Raw genomic sequence first — 13,174 nt, forward strand, 5'->3', positions numbered from 1 at the left:
TTTGACACAGGTAAAAGAAGTGGCTCCAATCAGTCAGTCTGATGGTACCTGAGAAGGGAGGAAGACTGCTATCTTGGCACAACCTTAGAGGCAGACCAGAGCGGACCACTCATGGATAGTGAAGTGGATGGCTGTCCTTTTGTCATTTTTGGTTGACACCGGTGCTACCTGTTCTACTTTGAGAACAGTAGAAGTCCAAACCCTACCCCTCTCGGGAACAACAGTCCAAGTTGCTGGTTTGGAGAATACACAAATGACAGCCTAAGAAACTGCCCCAGTCACAGTAAAACTAGTATCTTTTGAAGACAAGCACAAGTTTATATTATGTGATCGCAGTCCAGTGAATCTCTTGGGAAGAGATTTACTGACAAAATTAAATTGTGTCATCTATTGTACCCCAGCAGAAATAGAAGTTCATACCCATGATAAGGATGCTGTTTTTAAGTTGATGAAAAGTGAAATGCATTGCACCTTGTTAATAGTTGATGATTTGACTCCAGATTTGAGAGAAACTGTTGAACTTGAAGTGTGGTATTTTTCAGGAAACAACATCAGACTGATAAAAGGTGTCGAACCTGTCCGGATTACTGTTAAACCAACTGCTGAATTTCCGAAAACCCCACCATATAGTTTCACCCCGAACCGATTGCTGGAATAACCCTTGTGATCGAATCCATGATAAAGCAGGGAATTCTGAAAGAGATCATGGGAAGTCCTTGTAACTCTCCCATCATAGGTCTTCAGAAACCAAATGGAAAATACAAACCTTTACAGGACCTTTGGAGAATAAACAATATGGTTGTCCCTTGTTGCCCTGTGGCACCACATCCAGCTGAATATTGTTTCAGATTCCATGCGAGGCTGAGTGGTTCGCAGTCACTAATATGTGTCAAGCCTTCTTTTCAATACTGTTGCATGAGGATAGTCAATTCCTCTTCACATTCTGACTCATAAAAACAGTGTTCTGGCATGGTGCAAAGTTCCACAAGGGTGTGAGTCACCATCGTTTTTCAATCTGCTCTTAAAGAAAAACCTGTAATCCCTGGTCATGCCATGCAATTAAGTCCTGATTCAGTATATCGATGACCTCCTGGAGGCCTCAAAACTCAAGAAGGTTGTGAACAGAATACCATTGCATTACTGATCCACTAGTGTAAAAATAGGCATAAAGTATTCCCAGGAAAGTGGCAATATTGTCAAAAACAGGTCTGATACCTTGGACATCACATTGAGAAAGGAGTGAGAAAGGTGTCACAGGAGAGGATTTCAGCAATACTGAAAATTAGTCCGTCAACTACACACAGAGAAGTCAGGATGTTTTGGGGAATTGTGGACTACTGTAGATGGTGGATACCCAACTTTCCCCTGGTGGCTAAGCCTTTACAGAAGCTGACACACAAGGATGCGTCTGATCTATTACCATGGGACAGCGATTGTCATGTCACATTTCTAGAGCTGAGAGAATATCTCTGTCATGCCCAGGCTCTAGGGATGCCTGATTATAACAAATCTTTTGCACTTTTTTCCAGTGACAGCTGGGGCCGTGCTCTCTCAGTGTTGACTCAAACTCATGGACATGCTAAGTGACCTGTGGCATATGTTTCCGCCACAATAGATCCTGTTGCTTCTGCATTGCCTGGATATTTAAAATTAGCAAAAGTAGCTACGATTAGCTCTAGCATACAGAGGTGTGAAAATATTGTTACAGGACACCCATTAACTGTGTACATCCCTCACTCAGTCGAGCTTTTATTGACCAGAACTAGAATGCAGCACCTGACAAGTAGTCAACTTACTAAATACGAACAGATCGTTTTTGTCGCAGAGAATGTGACAATCTTTGTCTGGAGTTGTCAAAGCTTCTTGGCTTCAAAGAATATTCTCTGCCCAACTAGCCAAATTGATTGCTCTTACTAGTGCATGATGTGCCTCTGATCAATTTAAAGTGACAATCTTTACCAATAGTCAGTAGAGCTTTGGTGTGTTTCATAACTTCAGACAAGTGTGATCTCAGAGATCCGGAATGGTGAACAAGTGAAAAAAACCTCCTCAGCACACTACAATTGCCTGAATAAGTTGCAATGGTCAAGTGCTCTGCACATTTTTCTGGAGATGATCATGTGGCTTTGGGCAATAGGTATGCTGACGAGGTTGCAAGGTTCTGTGTCCATAACGTCTGTACCTTTAATGGTGAATTCACAAACGAGGGAATGGATTAAATTAAGTTTAACCTTTTGTTGACAACAGCTGATACTTGGGATGAGGTGAAAAGGCTTCAGGAGGAAGTGTCTGAAGATGAACAGCAGAGTTGAGTCAGGGTAGGTTGTGTCAAAAGAGATGATAATATTTGGGTTTCAATGGATGGAAGACCAGTGTTGCCAAACAGCCTGTTACTTTCTATGGCTCAACATTTTCACGGTCCTACTCATATTGGTAGGGATGCTGTGGTGATATTGTTCAGACAGACATGGTTCAATCCTAAATTCAGATTGATGTCTGAAGCGTTGTGTCACCAATGTGTTGTGTGTCAACAGAACAATTTAGAAAGAGAACTGCAGTTACATTGAGCCACAGGATACAGATGGATTTCATTGAGATGCCTATGTGCAACAGATTGACGTATGTTTTGGTTATTGTGTGCATCTTTTCCAATTGGGTTGAGGTATACCCAACTAGGCAAAATGATAGTCTTACTGTAGCCAAACTGCTTTTGAAGGAGCTCATTCCTAAGTTTGGCTTTCCAACCTCTTTGGAATCAGATCGAGGAACTCATTTCAACAATGAGGTTCTGAAATTATTGTGTGCAGCATTGTAAATGGAACAGATATTGCACTGCAGTTATAGACCTGAGGCTTCGGGTCTTTTTGAGCAAGTGAATGGCACGCTGAAATAGAGATTGGCAGAGGTGTGTGCTTCGACATCCTTGAAATGGTCTGTTGCTTGGCCCTTTGTGTTGATAAATCTTTGGAGTCAATCTGATTGAAAGACTGGACTGTCCCCCCCCAAACTCCTGATGGGCAGGGCGATGAGACTGCCAGCAATTCCTGTGAATGCACTTGTGAATATAACAGATGGTATGGTCCTAGACTATTGCAAAGGAATAGCTGATGTGGTGTGTTCTGTTTCTCATCAGGTTGGATCAACCACAGCTTCTCCACCACAGGAACAGTACCATGACGTTAGTCCCGGCGACTGGGTCTTGGTAAAGAAACAAGTAAGGAAAATGTGTCTGGAACCTCGGTGGCGTGGACCTTACCACGTGATCCTAGTGACCACAACTGCTGTACCCACACTTTCCATACTCGCAGAGTTGAGTGTCCCTTTGATACAACAGTGCCTGTCCCAAAGGAACTAGTGGTGCGAGAAAGACTCCAGGAAGAGGTCATCCAAGCTCTGGGGGACCAAGCAGAGCCAGAAATAGCACTCAATTAAGTTGAAGAGGGTCTTGAGCAAGTCACAACTGACTATGAAGCTGAAACAGTAGAGTCTAGTTCTGTGGCGAATAAGTCAGATTCAGAATCAGACCCTGGAGAAGGAATGAGTGCTGAAAGAAAGTGAGTAGAAGCTGGAGGCCGTTGGCCCACAAGACAAGAACGAGGAAAAGAGAGTGCCTAAAGAGCATGTATCACTAGCGATGGCTGAGGAAACTGAGAACTCAGATCTGATTGGAAATGAAGACGTATGTGTGGTATTGAAAAAGTCAAAAAGAACAAGAGTGCCTAGCCATTGGTATTCTTCACCTGAGTGGACCTACTTTGCAAATGACACCGATCAAGAATTCTGAGAGCATTGGAGTCAACATACAGGTTTGGCTGAACTTCCATGAACTGAACTTTCATTGTCATTTATGAGTTTAGTTTGCATGCACATTAGAGACATTTATATTGATTAGGATTGAGAATTTGGAAGATTTTGTAGGCCCCAGTAAAAGAATGAGGGTTGTCACAGAAGAACACAGAGTAGGGCTAGGGAAGTCTCACAAAGATTTTATACAGTTGATAAATGAACTTTTAAATTTTCTTTTGCTGTTTGCATTGGTGAAATCAAAGAAGAAATATTTTGCTGCCGCCATATTCACTTAATAATAGATCTGATTCTAAAGTCATAATAGAGTCAAATAGGACAAATTGATGTCAATACATAGCAGGTGCTTTATTGCTCATTTCCTTTTTAATACTAATAATTGTGCTAATGAGGAGTGTCTTCCCCTACCAGTCCTATAGAAGAGGAGATAACTTCTAGTGATTTCCTCAAATTATTAATCCTATGAAAAGTAGTAAGTTAGATGAAAAAACATTACACTTAGGTTCATCTAGGGGAGATTATTCTGCAAATGCATATTTCCCTTTATTTTATGAATATGCAGAGACTATAGAGGTGAGAGATTTCTATGTATGCACTCAATGGCCTGCTTCTGTTTCAGAAGGCATTACTTATCATCATATTCCCGTGATTTATGGGATTTCATGCAGTCTTTTGTTGAGTTTATTTTATTGGACCAGATATTGTCAGTATTATTTTTCAAACTACAATTTCGTTTTTTCAGAGATCCCTATAATTGATCATTTGAACAGACATCCAGCTCCCTTGGAAATAAAAAAAAATGTGTAAGATTTTTCAAATTTGTTTCCACTTTAGACACATTTTATGCACACCAACACAATTTAACTTGTATATTATCAGATGTTGAGCAGAAATTCTTGAATTAAGTTGAGGACAGATGAAGAGGGTTGGAAGCTAGCTCACAGTGAGATGAGCATTTCCAGAGTCAAAATAAGTGGACAAAGGAAGAAATAGAACATCAGTTAGCTGGAAACGTAGCTGCCTTAGCTCTAGCCTGGGAACACAAAGGAAGATTCTGCATCTGGATAGAAAGATCTGAGTTTGATAATTTGTTTGTGGGAAAGAGTGAATGTGAACAAACTTTTGAAGTTTTAGGAAACTACAAGTTGTATATAATCTTTGCTTGAAAGAACGTCTATGTTATAGTATTTTAGAAATGTTATTCTTTATAATAATTTTATATTCGACAAGTTTGACATTTAAAGCATATTGAACTGAAAGTATATTCGTGTTCATTTTAGTTTGGACGGAATGAAGGCCACATTCTTTTTGTATGTTCTAATCTTCAACGTGAAAGCTTGTTTTTCCAAAGATGCAAGTGCTGAAACTAACAAGGAGCTTGTTGTGCATGAGAGATAAGAGAGTCTACGAAAAGCGCTGCAGGACGGAAGGAGTATCCTGGCACTGGCAGCTATAGCTTTGAGATTCCTGAATGCAACGGTGTATTAGCCCTGTAGATTATGTCTCCTTCCAGGATCATCAAAGCTCACGTAGGAAGGTGTTTGTTTGACTCTACACTGAAAAAAGTAAATATGACATAAAACTATTCCCACTTGCCATTCTTCCATATTCCAGATGACCAACAGTTTATCATTTCGCCAATCAGCATTCCAGTGTCGTCAGGATAGCACGCCGGCTGGACATCCTCATTAAACTGAATGGGTTCTGATGTCAGCAGGAGAGCGATGTCATTGTCACGGACTCTTGGCTCAAAGCCTTCGTGTACTACCGTTTTTCGAACTCTGTAAGACTTCTTCGCGGGAGTCAGTTCTCCAGTTACGATAATTAAATTTGTTTTCCTAAAAAAGATACACAGTGACGTTGAATTAAAATATGTTGAACTTAGGGTTTGAATCTGTCTGATACAGAAAAATATTGGGTGAAATTCATTAGCAACATTCCAGGTACACATCATTATTGTGCCATGCCGTCTGACTGTGGGGTCTATTTGATCCAGTTCGGTGTTATACCTGTAATAAAATTTCAAGTTATTAACCTACTATAATCACACTGCCGATCACTGAATTCTTTTAGAAACATCAATAATCTTTGGAAAATCGTTCTTACAATCAGATAACGTCCGCTCAACGTAGTAATACATTTTATTATCAAAAGTGAAAATATAACCTGCAATAAAACACATGCTCATCTATACTTTTGTGCCATGTGCTCAAACGCCATCTGAAGCACTTATTTAGGCGTTACCCGCTGCACCATGTTGGAAAGGGAAGCTATGACACCCAAGAGAAACACATATTTACACAACAATTCCTATAAATTCATTTTAGCAAAACAAATCTTTGATTTTGTAAAACCACAATAAACAATCACTGGCAAAGCCAATAGGACCGGCCTTGGTGAATGTGCAATTGTTTTGTCCTGGGTGTGCTTTTTTTTTTTGGACTATGCATTTAGAAAAAAATAGAAAAAATATAAAGATAAAAAATGGCTCAGCAGCCAGTCCACATCAGCCATGACACTGTAATACATGGGTTTTTTCGGGCAGCTGTGATCTTTTTGCTGTGCACATGCGACCAGACATAACGTCTTCACTCACAGTGGAAGACAGCCAGCGCATGAGGTGAACTCTCATAAACCCTCATGCTGTGTTCTGCACAATTTAAATGACTCTTGGATAGACCAATGGATAAAGAGGCTGATCACAATTACCTGCACGTATGTGTGTGTGTGTCTGTGTGTGTGTGTACATGTATATATACGTGTGTGTGTTTGTTTTAAATTATTATGTTTTTTTAAAGACATGAGCCTAGCAAGCATTACCTAAAATGACACCATCTAACAGCTAAAATCTTTTTACCCAAGGGAATAAATCAAGGCTTTCTGTATGCATTGAGGCTACTAAGGCACATACAGTGCAGTCCAAATACCAGAAAAAAACAGAGGCACAATATATTGATCATAGGACGTATATTCCTCCAAATATTGACAGATAATAAAAGAACAAAGCTCCATCTGATGTGAAGACTTAAGCAAAACATGAATTCGTGTAAGAATCTAGCGGCTTCATGCAAGTAAAAATCAACTTAATTGATCTACTGTGCTTTGAGATTGACAAAGAAAATGCTGAAGGGAATCTATGAGCCTAAGTTTACTGGCAAAATACTTTAAGGCTTTTAACCAAAGATTAGGGATATATGTCACTAATATCATGCAAAGAACACCGTGTTTCATAGGTTACATATTGTTACCCTTTTTTAATGTGATCTGCGCAGTCTCCAGTTTTGCCATGTCTTGTGAGGTCCAGGAGCATCATCAAGCACTTGAGTATCACCAAGCACTTTAAGGAAACCTCAACATAGGTGTAAATCTATATCCACAAGGGACAAATTGCTTCTGAAATCAACTTGTCCAATAAAGAAATCCACTTGCTCAACCTAGCCATGGAAAATTAGATGATTCACCAGAGAGTGTACCTAGGCTGTATTCAGTACATCATACTGAGCGCAATACCCTGCATGCTAGGATAGGTGTACAGTGCATAGGTATGTGGCTCTTGCATGTGCATCGGTTGTACTTGCTACTTGTGTAGCCGATGTGCATAGAAGACACTTGTTCTTCCAGGAGGTTTTCATCTGAACAGAAATAACATGTAGTGGCAGAGTGCAGACTGGGCACAGTTAATGCATTATAATGTAAATGTATTACAGTGTCTTTTGCCCAGTAGACTGAGAATAGCAAAAGTATTTCTCCATACTAGGATGGGATGAAACCTGTAGTCGTGAATGTGTCCTCTTTCAAGAAATGTTCACATCTGATATTCTGACAAATAACTCCAGTAGCACAACAAGTCTTGCACGCAACACTGGTGCATTTTAGGAGCAAATGTTTAAATGATTTTTAAGTTTCATCTTTGCACCAGGAATAGACCTTATATTATCTGTTACTGCTGCTTGGAAACTATTTCACTAGGACTGGGAAACATCAAATACAGGCTTCTTACAGACCACTTCATAGGTAACTTACCTATTTCTATGCTTGTAGTGTTTGACCAATATGTTACCTACAAAGCTCCAAAGAAGAAGAAAGAAACTGCTGAGCTTGCTCACAGGAATTAGAACCTCTGCACATAAAAAGATACAACATGACTAACTTTTTATGTGCAGAGTGTTCCGCCCCCACTGCGGAGATTCCACACTCGTAAATTTACTATTTTGTGAATTCCCAAAAAAGATAAATGTACACAAAGTGCAAGTTTACCTTTGTGAATCTGGCCCATTGTCTACCTAGCCTTCAATGTATACTGGAGCACCGTGCTGACATACCTAGTAAGTGACATTCAGAACTAACTTGCTACTACTTGAATGTATTGTGACTTATAGCAGGAGATCTCCCAGATGCCTGACAATTTGCAATTACATGGATACATCTCTGAGGCTCCAAGAGAGGGTTAACAGTCACGATATGTTGCTATTAAACAGGTAGGTGCAGGAAATCCGTACTTGTCTTGTGGTCATGTGTATCGCAATCGAAACAGGTTGGTTTTCAGTCATGTAAAGGAGGTTCTAGTAGACGTTGGATTATAGGGGGTTTGCTTAGTATCTATTTGTAGGAAAGTACCCTCTTTTTGGCATGGTTACCCCCACTTTTTGCCTGCTATCAGTGTGCTTAGACTGTTTTCACTGGGATCCTGCGAACCAGGACCCCAGTGATTGTGCTCTCTACCTCCAAATTTGGTTACCTTGGACTTTTGTGCACTCCACAATTGGCATACTGGTGTCCCCTTTTAAGTCCCTAGTGTATGGTACTTAGGCACCAAGGACATAGGGACACCAGAGGTCCCACATGGGCTGCAGCATGTATTATGCCAGCCATGGGAGCCCATGCAAATTGTGTCTGCAGGTCTGCCATTGCAGCCTGTGTGAAAAGGTGCATGCACCCTTTCACCAGAGGCCACTACACCAGGTCACAGTAAGTCAGCCCTATGGTAGGCACTTCCAGCCCAAAGGGCAGGGTGCAGGTCCCTGTGTGTGAGGGCACCACTACATGAGTAGAGGTGCCCCTACAAACTCCAATTCCATTGCACTTGACTTCATAAGTGCGGGGAAGCCATTTGATCCATGCACTGGACACAGGACACTACCTGTGTCCAGCTACATAATGGTAATTCTGAACCAGGGCATGTTTGGTATCAAACATCTCAGAATCATACCCCAATAATGCCAGTATTGGTTGTATGATTCTATGCACTCTGGGGTCTCCTTAGAGGACCCCCAGTATTGCTCCTACAAGTCTTCCAGAATTTTCCAGGCAGCCCACTCTGCTGCAGCCCTTCAGACAGGTTTCTGCCCTCCTGTTGCTTAACCAGCTCAGGCAGGGGAAGGCAGAACAAAGAATTTCCTGTGGGAGAGGGAGGGAACACCCTCTTCCTTGGAAATAAGTGTTACAAGGCTTGGGAGGGGTAGCCTCCCCAAGCCACCGGTTTGCTTTGAAGGGCACATTTGGTGCCCTCTGTCCATAAACCGGTTTGCACAAGTTCAGGGACCCCCAGACCCAGCTCTGGCGTAAAACTGGACAAAGGAAAGGGGAGTGACCACTCCCCTGTCCATCCCCACCCCAGGGGTGGTGCCCAGAGCTCCTCCAAGTGACTACTCATTTCTAGTGTCTTAAAACCAAGATACGCAGAGGCCCCTGGGAGCATCTGAGTGGCTAGGTCTGGCAGGTGACATCAGTGAACCCCTGCTGATAGGTGGTGAGCGGGCAAGGTGACTAAACCCCCTTTTAGGGCCATCTAGGGACTCCCTTGTGGTGGGCACCCAGATTCTACTTGCAAAACTCCACTAGGACTCCATTGCATCATTTATTACTCCTCCAGGCCACTGGAACTGCAACTGGACACTTCAGAAACCAACAGGATTGCAACTCCTGAGACAACCTCGCCCTGCAACATTGTTTCCCTGGCTCCTTCCAACAACAGCAAAAGTTCCCCAGCTGTGCATCCTTTGGGGTCAGCAAGACTTCAGCTGCACCAAGAAGCAGGAAGGAATCTCCCTTGGAGTGAAGGAGTCACTCCCCTGCATCTGCAGGCACCTACAGCAACGACGTCTGGCAGTATGGATCTGCTCTCCTCTGGAACTGTGTGGATCTTGCATCACAGGTGGCGGTCTGGAGTGGTCCCCTCTGTGCTCTCTGCCCGCTGTCTAACTTGCAGGACAGTACCCCTGTGCACCGCAACTCTTGCAGCAACCAAGACTTGTTGTCTCCTGCTCCAAGGGATCTTCAGGCACTGGGTAGCCCCAGCCCCCAGCACTTCATCCTTGCAAGGACAGTCTCTCCTCTGCTTCTCCAGAGATGTGGGACTCCTCTCCAGGTGTGCTGGTTGGGCCTCTCTGCAACTTACTGTGCCTGCTGCCAGTGGGTTGCCTGTGGGGGCTGCAACTGCTTCTGCTGGCTCTTCTGACTACTGAGGGTCAACCCGGATACCCCTCCAAGGGTCGAGTCCCCTGGACCTTGCTGGTTCTCTTCAGCCTTGCAACCCTTCTTTTGCCTCCTTGCATTTGCCAAAGCTTGTTGGTGGTTCTACTGACCATTGACGATCTGTGACCCGACGACAAATGTGGGACACCATATGCACAGCACCTGGACTCCACAGCTGGACTTCTTCCCCCTTTGACCCGGATCTTCATCCACAGAGGGGTGGGTAGGGCTCCTGCCACGACTGGACACTCCATCGTGGATTGGACTCTGTCCCTTTCTTTTGCAGGTCCTCTTCTTCCAGAATCCACCTTTGGGTTCCTATGGTCTGGTCCTGTTCTTGCCCATCCATTTTCTAAGTCCTCTTGTGAGTCCTTGGGAAAACCAGATACTTACCTCTGTTCTCCTAATCGCTGGGGGTCACTAAGGTACTCACCTCTTGGGGTCCTGAGTTCTTCCAGCTCCCCTCTAACTACTCCCTACCCTTCGGTGGGGGACTTCACTTTGCATTCCACTATTTTAGTATACGGTTTGGTCCTCCCCCAGGGCCCTAAGTATTTTTTTACAATTCTTGCCAATGCTTGTTGTTTCTATGCTAATGTCTGATTGTTATTGTATATCCGGTTGGGGTGACTGCATATAAGTAATCTAGTGTAGTGTTACTGCAATAAAGTAGCTTTATTTTTGTAGCAGTGTGTGGTTTCTTTCATGTGTGATAAGTTACTGTGTGACTATTGTAGTATTGCATAAGCATTGCATGTCTCCTAGATAAATCTTGGCTGCTCATCCACAGCTACCTCTAGAGAGCCCTTGCTTCCTAGACACTATCTTCATTCACTAATAGGGCTTGCCTTGACCTGGTATAAGGTGCCAACACACCAGGCCAGTTTCCTACACTATTAACTTAATAAAAATAGTTGAACTATCCAAATGTAGTATTTGTGTTTTGAATATTAAATAATGGTTTCTGCAAAGGTAAGCAATGAAAAGGTCACACCAGGGTCAAAAGTGAGTCAGTGTGACATAAAATGTATCAATAATTTTCCACCGGTAGGAACACCGAGGGTCGGACTGGCACAAAAAACAGGGCCGAGCACCAAAGTAAAAGTGGCCTGCATTAGCAAAACAGATACCTAAACAAGCATTTGGAATGCAATTGCATTTGTGAAAGTTCGAGCTCTTGTCGTTGAAAATGGCTTTTTCTTTTACTTTTGTTTTTTTGTATGCAGTGGAGTGATGATATTTACAAAGCACTTTTTCCATTCGTATGACCGTGCAGTGGTGGTGAACCAAAAAATTAGAAATATGTTATGAAGGAGGGGACACAAGAGTAATATGCTGGCTGAGAAAAAAAATAAGTAACAACGTCTTGGAAAAAACAAGCACTCATAGAGAATGCAAGATTAAGTAAAGCATGTGAAATGTAAGCAGGAACGACATGGTTACGTTAACGATTTTAGACTTCTAATATGCTGGCTGAAAAAAACCTGCAACATTTACTGTTCTAATGTGCACGAAGCAGGGAAAGGGTGCAGTACCACAGGCTGTCCATATGTATCCCTTGGGACCTCTTTCTACCACATAAGGTACTGCAATCTGCAATCTTGAATTTGTACACATCTCCAATGACTTTCGGGTGCCATGCTGAAAAAGTATGCGCAGCGTCCGTTTTGTGAAAAGTTTCATGCTGTGCAATCAGGTTATGAGGAAGAGGAGACAAAAGTAATATGCTGGCTGAAGAAAAAATAAGTAACAACATCCTGGAAAAAGCAAACACTTGTAGAGAATGCAAGATTAAGTAAAGTATGTGAAATGTAAGCAGGAACAACATGGTTACGCTAGCTGAGAGCAAGAATGCTCTTAAAATGAAAAGGGAAGCTTCACCGAACACGAGCAGAAAACCAAGAAAAAAAGTCCCCCAAAGAACAGATAAACATGACAAAGCGTAATTATACAGTAGTTAGTCCCTGCTCCCAAAGAGAAATAGGAGGGACAAAGAGGCATGACTGACCACTAGTAAGAAAGGATTTTTAAATGACACTGAAATGAACAAATGAAATGGCTTTAAGCCCACAGAAGTATACTAAAAGTATACAAGAGCCTGCACACTTACACTCAACCTAAAAAAAAAGTATACAAGAGGCCGTACGCTAATGCTCGACCTAAAAAGTGGTAATATCAGGGAAATCAACAGTAAAAACAGACTCACCTGGCCATACAGTCAGCCCACCGCTGCTAAGAAACCGGCCCACACACTGATCCGTAAGACCAGCCCATCGGGCACTTCCTGATTGCCCTATAGGCTGGTCCTACCCCCGCAACAGCATAGCATAGCATGAACTTAAACAGCCCCATTCATGCGGCCGAAACATGGGAACTCTATCATTTCCCAATTAACCAAAGGCTTATTGCCAGTAACATTATCTCCTGGTTTTGGTCACAAAAACAGTACATGCAACACAGGCCAAAAACTTAAGCAATTTATTTGCAGACATGCTCTCCAATTATGGGCCACTTTATTGGCCGCTATACACCAGTCCATTTCACAACATCAAGCAGCCATCCAGCTTATCATCTGACTGCACTGAAGCCTTGAAATATCTTGCGGTAATGCTATCTGTATTTAAAGTGTTGCTCCATCTTGACCACTGACTCCATTTTGTGCTTAGCTTAGCTTCAAACACTGTCATATTGGTGGTGCAGGTATTTTTCTGTGCACAACTTCTGCAACATGTTTTTTGCTCCTCTCGCTCTCTTTCTCACCGAGGCAGGGACATAACATGGAGGAGTGAGGGAGCAATAAGGATGTACCAGAGATGTTTATGGAACGGCAGGGAACAGTTCAGTCTTGGGGCGCACCTTGGGATGTGGCCAACCTCTAAATGTGCTCTGTCAACAC

Source organism: Pleurodeles waltl, chromosome 5 (genome assembly GCF_031143425.1).
Source record: "Pleurodeles waltl isolate 20211129_DDA chromosome 5, aPleWal1.hap1.20221129, whole genome shotgun sequence".
Classification (NCBI taxonomy): domain Eukaryota; kingdom Metazoa; phylum Chordata; class Amphibia; order Caudata; family Salamandridae; genus Pleurodeles; species Pleurodeles waltl.